Source organism: Mus caroli, unplaced genomic scaffold (genome assembly GCF_978045245.1).
Source record: "Mus caroli unplaced genomic scaffold, Mus_caroli_1 scaffold_2, whole genome shotgun sequence".
Taxonomy (NCBI): Eukaryota; Metazoa; Chordata; class Mammalia; order Rodentia; family Muridae; genus Mus; species Mus caroli.
Window position 1 is genome coordinate 4,247,434 of NW_028227257.1, and position 14,283 is coordinate 4,261,716.

The window sequence follows — 14,283 nt, forward strand, 5'->3', positions numbered from 1 at the left end:
ACAGCAAACCAGTAGCCAACATCAAAGTAAATGGTGAGAAGCTTGAAGCAATCCCTCTAAAATCAGGGACTAGACAAGGCTGTCCACTTTCTCCATACCTATTCAACATTGTACTTGAAGTCCTAGCCAGAGCAATTCGACAACAAAAGGAGATCAAAGGGATACAAATTGGAAAAGATGAAGTCAAAATATCACTTTTTGCAGATGATATGATAGTATATATAAGTGACCCTAAAAATTCCATCAGAGAACTCCTAAGCCTGATAAACAGCTTCGGTGAAGTAGCTGGATATAAAATTAACTCAAACAAATCAATGGCCTTTCTCTACACAAAGAATAAACAGGCTGAGAAAGAAATTAGGGAAACAACACCCTTCTCAATAGTCACAAATAATATAAAATATCTTGGCGTGACTCTAACTAAGGAAGTGAAAGATCTGTATAATAAAAACTTCAAGTCTCTGAAGAAAGAAATTATAGAAGATCTCAGAAGATGGAAAGATCTCCCATGCTCATGGATTGGCAGGATCAACATTGTAAAAATGGCTATCTTGCCAAAAGCAATCTACAGATTCAATGCAATCCCCATCAAAATTCCAAATCAATTCTTCAACGAATTAGAAAGTGCAATCTGCAAATTCATCTGGAATAACAAAAAACCTAGGATAGCAAAAACTCTTCTCAAGGATAAAAGAACCTCTGGTGGAATCACCATGCCGGACTTAAAGCTCTACTACAGAGCAATTGTGATAAAAACTGCATGGTATTGGTATAGTGACAGACAAATAGACCAATGGAATAGAATTGAAGACCCAGAAATGAACCCACACACCTACGGTCACTTGATCTTCGACAAGGGAGCTAAAAACATCCAGTGGAAGAAAGACAGCATTTTCAACAAATGGTGCTGGCACAACTGGTTGTTAACATGTAGAAGAATGTGAATCGATCCATTCCTATCTCCTTGTACTAAGGTCAAGTCTAAGTGGATCAAGGAACTTCACATAAAACCAGAGACACTGAAACTTATAGAGGAGAAAGTGGGGAAAAGCCTTGAAGATATGGGCACAGGGGAAAAATTCCTGAATAGAACAGTAATGGCTTGTGCTGTAAGATCGAGAATTGACAAATGGGACCTCATGAAACTACAAAGCTTCTGCAAGGCTAAAGACACCATCAATAAAACAAAAAAACCACCAACAGATTGGGAAAGGATCTTCACCTATCCTAAATCAGACAAGGGACTAATATCCAATATATATAAAGAACTCAAGAAGGTGGACTCCAGAAAGTCAAATAACCCCATTAAAAATGGGGCTCAGAACTGAACAAAGAATTCTCACCTGAGGAATACCGAATGTCAGAGAAGCACCTTAAAAAATGTTCAACATCCTTAATCATCAGGGAAATGCAAATCAAAACAACCCTGAGATTCCACCTCACACCAGTCACAATGGCTAAGATCAAAAATTCAGGTGACAGCAGATGCTGGCGAGGATGTGGAGAAAGAGGAACACTTCTCCATTGTTGGTGGGATTGCAAGCTTGTACAACCACTCTGGAAATCAGTCTGGCAGTTCCTCAGAAAATTGGACATAGTACTACCGGAGGATCCAGCAATACCTCTTCTGGGCATATATCCAGAAGATGTCCCAACCGGTAAGAAGGACACATGCTCCACTATGTTCATAGCAGCCCTATTTATAATAGCCAGAAGCTGGAAAGAACCCAGATGTCCCTCAACAGAGGAATGGATACAGAAATTATGGTACATTTACACAATGGAGTACTACTCAGCTATTAAAAAGAATGAATTTATGAAATTCCTAGCCAAATGGATGGACCTGGAGGGCATCATCTTGAGTGAGGTAACACAATCACAAAGGAACTCACACAATATGTATTCACTGATAAGTGGATATTAGCCCAAAACTTAGGATACCCAAGATATAAGATACAATTTGCTAAACGCATGAAACTCAAGAAGAATGAAGACCAAAATGTGGAGACTGTGCCCCTTCTTAGAATTGGGAACAAAACACCCAGGGAAGGAGTTACAGAGACAAAGTTTGGAGCTGTGATGAAAGGATGGACCATCTAGAGACTGCCGTATCCAGGGATCCATCCCATAATCAGCTTCTAAACGCTGACACCATTGCATACACTAGCAAGATTTTGCTGAAAGGACCCAAAGATAGCTGTCTCTTGTGAGACTATGCAGGGGCCTAGCAAACACAGGAGTGGATGCTCACAGTCAGCTATTGGATGGATCACAGGGCTCCCAATGGAGAAGCTAGAGAAAGTACCCAAGGAGCTAAAGGGATCTGCAACCCGATAGTTGGAACAACATGATGAACTAACCAGTACCCCGGAGCTCTTGTCTCTAGCTGCATATGTATCGAAAGATGGCCTAGTTGGCCATCACTGGAAAGAGAGGCCCATTGGACTTGCAAACTTTATATGCCCCAATATAGGGGAATGCCAGGGCCAAAAGAATGGGAATGGGAGGGTAGGGAAGTGGGGGGCGGTATGGGGGACTTTTGGGATAGCATTGGAAATGTAATTGAGGAAAATATGTAATAAAAAAAAAACAGTGAAAAAAAAACAAAACAAAAAACATAAGACCTGTACTTTACCACCAAAGTACAAATCCACATGATTGGTAAAACTATAACACCCATATTCTATAACAGTTGACACTGTAAATTACATAAGCCGCTATCCCTAAATCCTGATTGGTGTGAAAATTAAGCTATAATTTGGAAGGAATGTTTCTGTCTGTCCCTCCTTTTTTAAAAAAATCATTTTATTTCTTGATTTCTTAGTGTCTAATCGGTTTTTATACAATCCACACTTTCTACCCCTTGTCTTATTCAGGGTTTCTATTCCTGCACAAACATCATGACCAAGAAGCAAGTTGGGGAGGAAAGGGTTTATTCGGCTTATACTTTCATACTGCTTGCTGTTCACCACCAGGAAAGTCAGGACTGGAACTCAAGCAGGTCAAGAAAAAGGATCTGATGCAGAGGCCATGGAGGGATGTTTCTTTACTGGCTTGCTTCACCTGGCTTTCTCAGACTGCTCTCTTATAGAACCCAAGACTACCAGCCCAGAGAGATGGTCCCACCCACAAGGGGCCTTTCCCCTTGATCACAAATTGAGAAAATGTCTTACAGCTGAATCTCATGGAGACATTTCCCCAACTGAAGCTCCTTTCTCTGTGATAACTCCAGCTTGTGTCACATTGACACAAAACTAGCCAGTACAATTGACCCCTTGTCAACTTGACAAACACATCACAACTAAGCCTCAACCCTTAGTTTCTTATTCATCCCTAAGTTCTAAGCAAATTTGAAAGTCCCACAGTCTTTACATAGTAAAAGTTCAATCCTTTTAAAATATCCAATATCCTTTAAAATCTAAAGCCTTTTACAATTAAAAGTCTATTAACTATGGAATCCACTAAAATATTTTCTCCATTCAAGGGGGAAAAATATTAGCGCACAGTCACAATCAAAAGCAAAAATTAAACCCTAACTGTCCAATGTCTGCGATCCAACTCACCATCTTTTGGGCTCCTCCAAGGGCTTGGGTCACTTCTCCAGCTCTGTCCTTTGTAGCACACAGCTTGTCCTCTAGGCTCCAGATGCCTGTACTTTACTGTTGCTGCTGTTCTTGGTCATTCATGGAACTAGCAACTCCAAAACACTGCATGATATCTTCAGTACTGGGACATCAATTTCACCTGAGTTTGCCCCTTCACCAATGGCCTTCCAAGGCCTCTCACAGGGCAGGGCATTTGCTGCTCTGCATTATCCCTTCATGCCTTCAAAACCAGTACCATGTGGGTAACTCTAACACATTACCAAGTCCAGGCACAGCACAAGGTACAACCTTGACTATCTCTAGAACACTGCCTCTGTGCTCTCAGAAAATACTTTCCAGATGATGCCACCTCAATGATGCTGGTTTCTTCTTAATCACTGCTAACTTCTTAGCTTCAGCTAACCAGCATCAATAGTCCCAGTAATGCAAAGTTTTCATTCTAGAAGTTCTGGTATCTTGTTAATCACAGCTGATTCATCAGCCCTAACTATCCAGAACCACAGAATCTTCACAATCCAAAATAGCAATGGGCCTCAAAAGAGTCTTTAATTTTTCCTGTGAAATTTCACAAGCCAGGCCTTCATCTTCTGCACTGTTCTCAACATTATCTTCCAAGCTCCTATACAACATCCCACAGAGTTCTTAACACAGAATGGATCTTCTGGCCCAAAGTTACAAAGTCCTTCCACAGTCCTCCTAAAACATGGTCAAGTTGTCACAGGAATACCCCACTCCTGATACCAACATATCTTAGTCAGGGTTTCTATTCCTGCAGAAACATTATGATGAAGAAGCAGTTGGGGAGGAAAGAGTTTAATCCAGTTCACACTTTCCACATTGATATTTATTACCAAATTATGTCAGGACTGTAACTCAAGCAAGACAATAAGAAACATGCCTTGTATCCCCTTGATCTCCTTTGTATGATTATTTTCATGATGATGAAGAATTAGAAATGTTTAAAGGCTTCCCCATATTGAATGCATTCATGGGTTTCTCGTTCATAATGATGAAGATTTGGGAAATCTGAAAAGGTTTCACCATAGTATATTCCTAAATTTCTTTGCAGTATGGATTGTTTCATTGTGAAGACTCTAGAAATATTCAAAAATCTTCACCATATTAAATACACTCAGCATTTTGTCTACATTATGTTTTCTTTTGTGTCTTTGAATATGACTGACAAATGAAAGCAATATCACATGGCTTGTAAACATAGGGTTCCTCACCTCTATGTCTTCTTTTATGTATTTGAAGATTTTAATCTTCAAGGCTTTGTTCATTTGATAACTTTCATGGGGTTTCTCTCAACTATGTCTCCTTTTATTTACTTAGGGACTACTGTGACTTATAAAATGTTTACCACACTTCTTATATTCATAGGGTTTCTATCCAGTGTGTATACTTTTGTGTTGGGAGATGACACTTTTGTACAATTGCTTTACCTAATTAGTGTTATTCAGAGGATTTCTCTCCACCTCATGTTCTTTATGGATTTGAAGATGATTGTGATGTAGAAGGGCTTTAAAACATTGCCAATATTCATGGGGTTTCTCTCCTGTACTTGTCCCTTTATATATTTGGAGGCCACTACCTTTGTAAAAAAGGTGTAAAAGCACCATTGCAAACATTCAAAAATCTCTCTCCTATACGTGTTCTTTTATGATTTTGTTGATGACTGCTTTTTGAAAAAGTTTAACCACATTAGTTAAAATCAAAGCATTTCTCTCAACTATATGTGCTTTTATGTGTGTAAAGACTATTGGTTTTCGAAAAAGCTTTACCACATTGGTTACATTTAAAAGGTTCCTCTCCTCTGTCTAAACCTTTCTTACTCTCTAGTCCTCCTTCTCTCTCCTTCCCCCCCCCCTTTCCAAAAAAAAAAAAAGGTTCCTCTTGGTATATGTTCATTTATGTACTTGGAGATCAATGCTTGCTGCAAAGGCTTTATAATATTAGATACCTCCATAGAGTTTCTCTCCTGTATGGTCTTTTCTCTTTAAAGGTCACTCCTTCCTGCAAAGGCTTTACCACATTGGTTACATTCATATGGTGTCTCTCTTGTATGTGATCTTATATGGCATTTGAGACCACTGCTTCCTGCAAAGGCTTTACCACACTAGTTACATTCATTGGGTCTCTCCCCTGTATGTGTTTGTTTATGTTTTTGGAGGCCACCACTTCTTGCAAAAGCTTTACCACATTGTTTACATTCATAGGGTTTCTCTCCTATATGTGTTTGCTTATGGATTTGGAGATGACTGCTTTCTGCAAAGGCTTTACCACATTGTTTACATTCATATGGTTTCTCTCCTGTATGTGTTCGTTTATGTAGTCGGAGATGACTGCTTTCTGCAAAGGCTTTACCACATTGTTTACATTCATAGGGTTTCTCTCCTGTATGTGTTCGCTTATGGATTTGGAGATTACTGCTTTGTGAAAAGGCTTTACCACATTCTTTACATTCATATGGTTTCTCTCCTGTATGTGTTCTCTTATGTTTTTGGAGATTACTCCTTTGTGAAAAGGCTTTACCACATTGTTTACATTCATAGGGTTTCTCTCCTGTATGTGTTCGTTTATGGATTTGGAGAGTATAGATTACTGCAAAGGCTTTACCACATTGGTTACATTCATAGGGTTTCTCTCCTGTATGTGTTCGTTTATGTTTTTGGAGGTCACAACTTCTTGTAAAGGCTTTACCACATTGGTTACATTCATAGGATTTCTCTCCTGTATGTGTTCGCTGATGTACTTGGAGGTTACTCCTTCTTATAAAAGCTTTACCACATTGGTTACAGTCATGGTGTTTCTCTCCAGTATGTTTTATTTCATGCCTTTGACTATGTCTCTCATATGCAAAGGCTGTACCACATTGAATAATCTCAGAGGGTTGCTCTGCAGAACAACTTCTTTCATGGCTGCAAATACAATTGGCACATGTGAAATGTTTCTTACATTGATTATACTGATGAGTCTTTTTATCTGTATGAATTCTTTTAAAATTTGATTTCATTGAAAAGGGCAATCTACTATTAACATAATATTACTTTGTTTACAGTCAAAGGAGTTCTACTAAATTATGGATTGTTTTACATCTTCAAGGATACATGAAATGGGAACAGTACTGATTATCTGGCTCACATTTATAACATACTTTTTCTATAAAAGGTTACTCACGTATTTGAAAAACAGGAAAAACTCACAGTGTTTGCACAATGATTGCATTCACAAATTTTGTTATCATGAGAGTAATACTACATTTGGATTATGAACAAATGCAAAAGAAAAAAATTTCTACTGCCTTAATTCTCATTACTATTTTCAGCAGTTTGAGTTGGTAAATATCCCCAGCAATGTTCGGAAACAAATTATTTATAAACTTATAGCACATTTAGATTGGTGCTCAAAGTATGTTATACTGCATATCCTCTAATTGTTCTGTAAAAGTGAAAGGTATGTAGCTTCTTTCAATACCCCAATGCTCACAAGGCTTGTATCTTTCCTAACCTTTGACATCCACATCAAAAGAGAATAACAAGTGAAAATTCCATGTTACATTCACAGCTGACTTTTTTTGTCACAGAGATGTGGTACAGAGATTAAGGTTTTTCTACAAAACCATTCTTGAATCTTATGAACTGTTCATCTCACTAAATTTAGCAATGTTATTACAAGTATATCATTAAGCTCAAATATACTATGGATTATTTGCTGAATACTAGGTTTTAGACATATACTTGTCACCTAATCACTGTGTGTTGCTTTTGCAATAACTAAGCGATATAAGACTGAAGACACTCTCACTTGTACAGCATGGCTGTACTAGGCTTGATTTAAACAGTAACATATCTGTTAAGCCATTATTTCTCTGTCTTTGAACTAATGGAATGTCTTGCAAACAATAATTACATACATGCCATAGACATATATGATTTTATGAAAGTCAGTAAACATCCATCACTGAAAGCAGTGCTTATTTTACCCTAGTGGTTTTCTTTACAACCTGTAGCACACGTTAAACTTTCATCATAGGCATTTTCTCATCAACTTGTAGAGGAAAATTACCTTCCATGACTTCTAGAAGTTTGAAAATGGTCTTCAATTGTATGTTCTTCCCAAATGTAACCTAAACCCAGTACCAGAGAAAGTATGTTACATTATTGGCAATTAAACAGTATTTAAGTTACTAACTCCATTGAACTTTAAAACCATGAGTGATTTATTCACCATATTCTTCCTCATTCTCAATTGAAATTACAAAAACAATAACAATAACAAAGAAACAGTTGTACATACATGTTATAAAGTAAATAAAAAAATCACAATATTACCTATAGCTGTGAGATTCCTATAGGTCTCTAGCATCACATCTTTGTAGAGACTCTTCTGAGAAGGATCCAGCAAAGCCCACTCTTCCGGAGTGAAGTTCACCTTCACGTCATCATAGGTGACTAAATCCTAAAAGATCCCACATTAGTGTACCTTAAAATATGATACAGACAACACTGTAAAGATGTACTTCAAAATAAATATTTGCTGAATGCCCTGCCTACCCACATAGTATTTTTATCCAGTCTTTCACAGTTAGACAACAATACTTAAGTAAATAAATGATCTCTGGGAACCTGATGTCTTAGCATTAAGATGTTGTGTATGGAACCATGTAGAATGCTGGTAGACCTTCCACATTTTTGTTCCCTGAGATCTAATATGCAAGAGTTCCCTTAAAACTGCAGTTTCCTCTCACCTATCCATGTTACCTGTATATACAAAAGACCATTTCCATCTCCCCTCCCTTCTTCCCACATGTCCCCTTCCCTTCTTAGCCCCCAAGTATGGACAGACACCCCCTTATCAACCATAGCCAATTCTCCCGAAGAACAAGCAGTCTGTCTAAAGAAAGAGCCCACTATCTGTTATCCTAGACATAATTCTCAGAGTAGCCCACAGAACTGCAACACAATATCAGGGAAAGCTTCCTCTGCCCATTTCCATGTGGCCAATTTTCCACTTTTCTTAAATAACTAAGGCAAATACATCAGGAACAATGTGAACTTGACCAATGTTACCTGTGCTAGTGTATGTATAGAAATAAAATAAAATCATATTTCCTGACTCCAATAAAAATAACTCAAAGTCACCCCTAAACTGTTATAAATCTGACCCTCCAGTTACTACTGATCTGTCTTCCAAGCAGAGAGGCCCCATGCTCTAGAGCTCTCTCTGTCATTGTAGATGATCAGAAAGTTGAGCTATTGATCTATAGTACTTTCAGGCTAAACCAGGCCCACAAGAGACCATATACAAAACAATGCTGAATGATAATTTAATGTCTGCTTCCTCCCATATGCATTATGTTCCAATCTGTCCTATCAACCTACCCAGCATCATCAACACCTGAGAAACTTCTGTATGTCAGAAGCTCCTTTTGTAACAAGAATTGAATTTCTGTGAATCATGCCATTTTGACAATAGGTAACAGAAAGGTAAAAGGAATCTAATCAAATATTTCTGAAGGAAGATCGCTATCAGCTCTTTACTACTACTTTCTAAACTATTTAAAAAATTAGTCACACAAAACTGAATACAGAAGGGTCAGGAATTCTAGAAATCAAACCATTACTTTTCCAATGTTGTCCTAGGGCACACCAAAGGCAATGCCTGTATATACACACTGCATAGGGACATTTAATTTCCATACCTTGACACTCCAGGGCTACCGAGCCACTCCCAAACCTGTAAATCCACACTCAGGAAGAGTCAAAGGACAAGGGCCTCTGCTATGATCACCACATGGACCAACAGAACCACACTCTGACCCACAGTCCATTTAGAACCAGCAGATCAGACTCAAATAGCTCTGCAGACTTGCTCCTCCTGTACTGTCAATGGATATTTTTATAATAACCAGGGGATGGCTTGTGGACTTCCAGGCAGCTTGTAACACATGCATCTGAGGAGAATCCTGTAAAGAACCTGTAAGCTACCTTCCACTAGTGTTCCTGATTGTTAGGCCTGTCCATAGTCCCTCATTAGGATGGAAAATCCAGCTGGGCCTCAGGGCAACAGCAGCTCCTCCACTGTAGGATCACAGAGCTAATGACTCAGACTGCTGAAACCTTCCATGCTCTGTGTTTACACCCTAAAAGCTGACACAGCCCTAGTCTGGAAAATTTACATATAAAAGAATGTTCTAGTCCTGCAGACCAATATTTTCCATTTTAAAAGCCCAGGTTCCTTTCTTTGTATATTCAATTATGCATGAAATACCCACTACAGCCATCTCTACATCTTACTGGAGAAGTCCTACAGCCAACCTGCAATCAAATTCATACATTAACAATAATTTAAAAGTGAAAGTGACTATGACTTTTATTGGGCTAGAAAAAGGAAGAAAAAGTAGAAATAAAATGTAAAGGCATCACTGCTCCTAGGTATGGTGGAGGAGAAAGTATATTATACACAAAAGTGAGAACATAGCCAGACCCAGTTATACCTGGGATAATATAGAGTAGACATGACCTGGGACCTTGTGGAGAGAGGAAGGAGGGCAGAAGCAAGAGCCAGATCAACATGATTAATGATAGATGAAAAGGCCAGTTACCAAATGATTGGATTGCATGAGGAATGGCAGCTGGGAGATTGGCAATCCTACTCCTGGGGTAGATGGTGAGGTATGCCAGCAATATGCTGTAACAGAGAGGGCCTGTGATCTCATTCGTCATTGCCCTAATCTGGGAAATGTCCCAAGATGGCCAGTATGGAATTCTACTGATTGTGTAAAATTGATTCCTTGACTCCTCACGGTGAATGTCAACTACTGGCCAAGCAGAAAGGCCTCACCTACCTTATTCCTCCTCCTCTTCTGTGCTGCAAGTATACCAGCTTCAAAGTTGGTCAGTGAACTCAACTCTTATACCTGTCCCTCTTTATGTGTAATCACCTAATTTGTAACCCTGCAACCCAGGGAGGTTAGACAACACTCATTCCCTGGTGTCTTTTGTCTCACTGATCAGTCAGAACACAGACTCAAAGCAGTTGTAGGAATGTTTTCCAAGCCCTGGGCAGCAGAGGCTGCATTAGGAGTTCAAAGCAAGTCTTAAAACTACATGGCATAAAGAAAGTAGGAGCTACAGGAAATGTTTTTCTAAACAGACAGATATGAAATCTCTTTAAAAACAGGAATGAAATTCTTAATTTTGGGGCAATATTGGAGAAAAGAAACACTTAAGAGATCACCTATGGAGAGTGAAAATGCAATTTAAAACCTAATACCAAAAATTAACTTTTTAAAAAGAAAATGATAAATGAAAAAATATATTACTCTACTGATTTGAAAAAGATCATGCCCTTCCTGGTAGAAGGAATGGCATTAATAAGATAGTGTTTGACCTTGCCCCTATGAGCTTTGTTAACTACAGAGATCTATAATGTGACACACACAGCTACAGCTAATGGCATGTGTTTTATATTTCTGAGCTCACTTAAATATATCACCAAGGTTTGCACATCTCATAATACAGATCTTAAAATGGGAATATCTTACCCACTGGCTCAAGCTAACCTGCCCAAAATAAACACCCACCAATCAAGTTTTACTAATAACCATTCTCTGTTGTGAAATTCTTTATCAATTTATGATTTGACTTTTTGTGTGAACTTGTAGTGTACTCTGTAACATGTAATCAGGTATTCTGAAAGATGTATAAGTACAGAGGTTAAAGAGATAAGGAAAAGAGAAAGGAGAAGTCTTTTGCCCTTCCCCACTTAGGATCTTTACGCTTTTCCTCTTAGGTAGCTTTCATAGGTAACTTTTGACAACTTAGTAATAAACTCCATAACCACTTCTTTGAGTGTCCCATTTTTTTCCTGTGACTTCTGACTTGCAGGCTAAAAGTTAGAGCCCAGCAGTTCCTTTTGAGATAGAGCAAAGGCCACACTGCTTAATCCTCAGCTGTTAGGTTACAGGTGTTAATCACCGAAGCCATCAGTGTTCTACCCTCAGAAAGAGCAAGAAAGGATTTAGGGTCAGGTGCTCAAAGCAAGTGTTAACTGAACGGCATAAGGAAAGCCTGAACTACAGATGTTGCTCTAAACTGACAGATATGTAATCTCTTTAGAAGTAGGAATGAAATTATTGATTTCTGGGAAATATTGGAGAATAGGAAGAAGTAAGAGGTCAGAGCACCTATGCATAAAGAAAATAAAAATTTTAAAAAAATAACACCAAAAATTAACTCTTTAAAAAGATAAATATAATTGATAAAATATGTCACTGTACTGATTTAAAAAAGATCAGGCCCTTCTTGGTAGAAGGAATGGCATTAATAAGATAGTGTTTGACCTTGCCCCTAAGTGCTTTGTTAACTACTGATGTCTACAACGTGACACACACAGAGACACCTAAAGGCATGTGCTTTACATTTCTGAGCTCAATTAAATATGTCAACAAGGATTGCACAAATCTACATAATACAGATCCTAAAATGGGAATTCATTACCCACTGGCTCAAGCTAACCTGCCCAAATGAAACACCCACTAACCTAGCTTTACTAAATTATATCCATAAATGAATACAGTCTGTAAAGTTACAAAATAATTCTCACTCCCTGAATCAGGTCCTTCTCCATAATTATGACCCCTGTAGCATACTCCCTTTTCCTTTGGTCTGTGACCTAGCTCTTGTCAGCACTGTTTTACCTGACAGTACACAGTAATCTGTTCCTCTGGTTCTCATCCTGCCAAGTATATTTCCACAGACAAGCCCCTGCCACAAAGGTTTTGACAAGATGCAGTCTTATAATAAAGTTACTCAGAGGCCACAGCTGGGACCAAAAGGAGAGAGTAGGTCCACAAAGGACCTCACAGATGTCCCCATCTGTCTGCCTGATGCTGGCAATCCAGCCTCTGGGAAGAGATATTACACAAGCATCCTTTGCTAAAATGCTTGCTCCTCCTTTTTGTGGGAAATGAAGTTGTACTTACCATGTCTGAAGTTCTAAGTTTGCCTGAGCCAACCTCACAGCAACTAGCAAAAATAAAACAAACTGATCCCACAGAAACACTGAGATCAGCTGAGTTACACAGAGGAACATGCAGGCTTGGTACCTGGAAGTGTCACTGCCTCTTCTGACTGGCAACTCCTTGTGGAGGTTCTGATGGCTATTGAGTCTTATTGACATGAGCACCACCCTTAGGGTTAGAGTGTGCTGAAGGGACACCACAGAGTGGTTCCAGCCTGGGCCAATCCTTTTCCAGATCTGCAGATTTGCAATTCAGTAGCACCAGTGTGTCTCCTCTAATAGTCTGTTCTCTCAACAAGCCCTTGGGAGAGGCTAAGATTCCTGATCCTTTCTGCCTAAGTGCCTGCCTCTCCCCTTTCTGGACAGTGCCCCTGGGTTCACTGCTTTGAAAGTTTGGAGCTTTCCTGAGCTCCAAATCCAGCACTCAGGAGGCAATTCCCCTTCTTCCTCCTGGAATCAAGCTGGATACCTTACATTCCCCATCAATCAGCTGACACTGGAGTTACCAAACTGTCCACAGGTGGTCAGTGCCAGAATATTAGTAACTGAAGAGAGATTTTAGGACACAAGATTTTGTTTTGTGGCTTCAGGCTTGGTTCAGGTAAACTGCAAGTACTTTCCACCCAATGGGTATGAGACAAGGCTCAGAGCAAAGCAGGACACATGTTAGACACGTTGGAGCACTCTTGTTAATCAGCACATTGTCCTCAGTGGTTTGGTAAAACAAACATAAGAACAACAAACCCACAGCTATATTGGGAAAATATATCACTGTACTGATTTGAAAAAGATCAGGCCTTTCTTGGTTGAAGGAATGATATTAATAAGATAGTGTTTGACCTTGCCCCATGTGCTTTGTTAACTACTGAGATCTATAACGTGACACACACAGCTACAGCTAATGGCATGTGTTTTACATTTCTGATACATAACATCTATATAGTACAGATCCTAAAACAGAAATTCATTATCACTGGCTCAAGATAACCTGTACAATTTAAGTACCCACCAATCTAGTTTTATTTAATCACATGCATTATTGCTACGCCCCGGTCGAGTCAACTGGACAAGCCGAAAGGCTTAAAGGTCACTCATGAGGCAAAGGGGTTTCAAGGAAACCTTCCTCCTGGAGTCTGGCATTCCCTACCCATACAGTAATTTTTCATTCCCGTGTTCCATTCCCGAGTTAGTCTAGTGTATGGATCCATGTGCTCTCTTCCAGTATTTTCCTATTATAAGTGCCTTCTAAGTTAGAATTCCGAAATGGCTAAACCCTTTCGCCAGTGTCCCAAAAGTCCAAGGGCATCCTTGACCAAGATCGAGGCCTTAGAATTCAGTAAGATTGTAAAAGCTAAGTCACTCCCTTACACAGGAATTTACCATCACTAGGAATAAGGAAGTTTCAGACCAAAGGAGAAACCAGAATAGACACTTAGAAATGTAACAGAGTTACACCCATACACAAGTATTTACAATGGTCTAAGGGGAAGGTGGACTATACAAGAGACTAAAATAGGAACTATGGCAAGGGCGCGAAGCCCTTGCCCCTGGCTTCTAAGATTAGTGAATCTTAGGTGGAGCCCTTATTGATCCCAGCTGTTATCAATGAATTTTATCCCAGGTGGTTCCTGTTAGACCTGTTGCGTTTTCA

At 39.1% G+C, this 14,283-nt stretch overlaps 2 pseudogenes; one reads left to right on the forward strand and one right to left on the reverse strand.

The window, feature by feature from the left end:
• Positions 1-14,283, forward strand: part of LOC147005711 (zinc finger protein 711-like) — a 164,645-nt pseudogene that overhangs the window by 15,856 nt on the left and 134,506 nt on the right.
• LOC147005712 (uncharacterized) lies at positions 5,051-7,988 on the reverse strand (annotated as a pseudogene).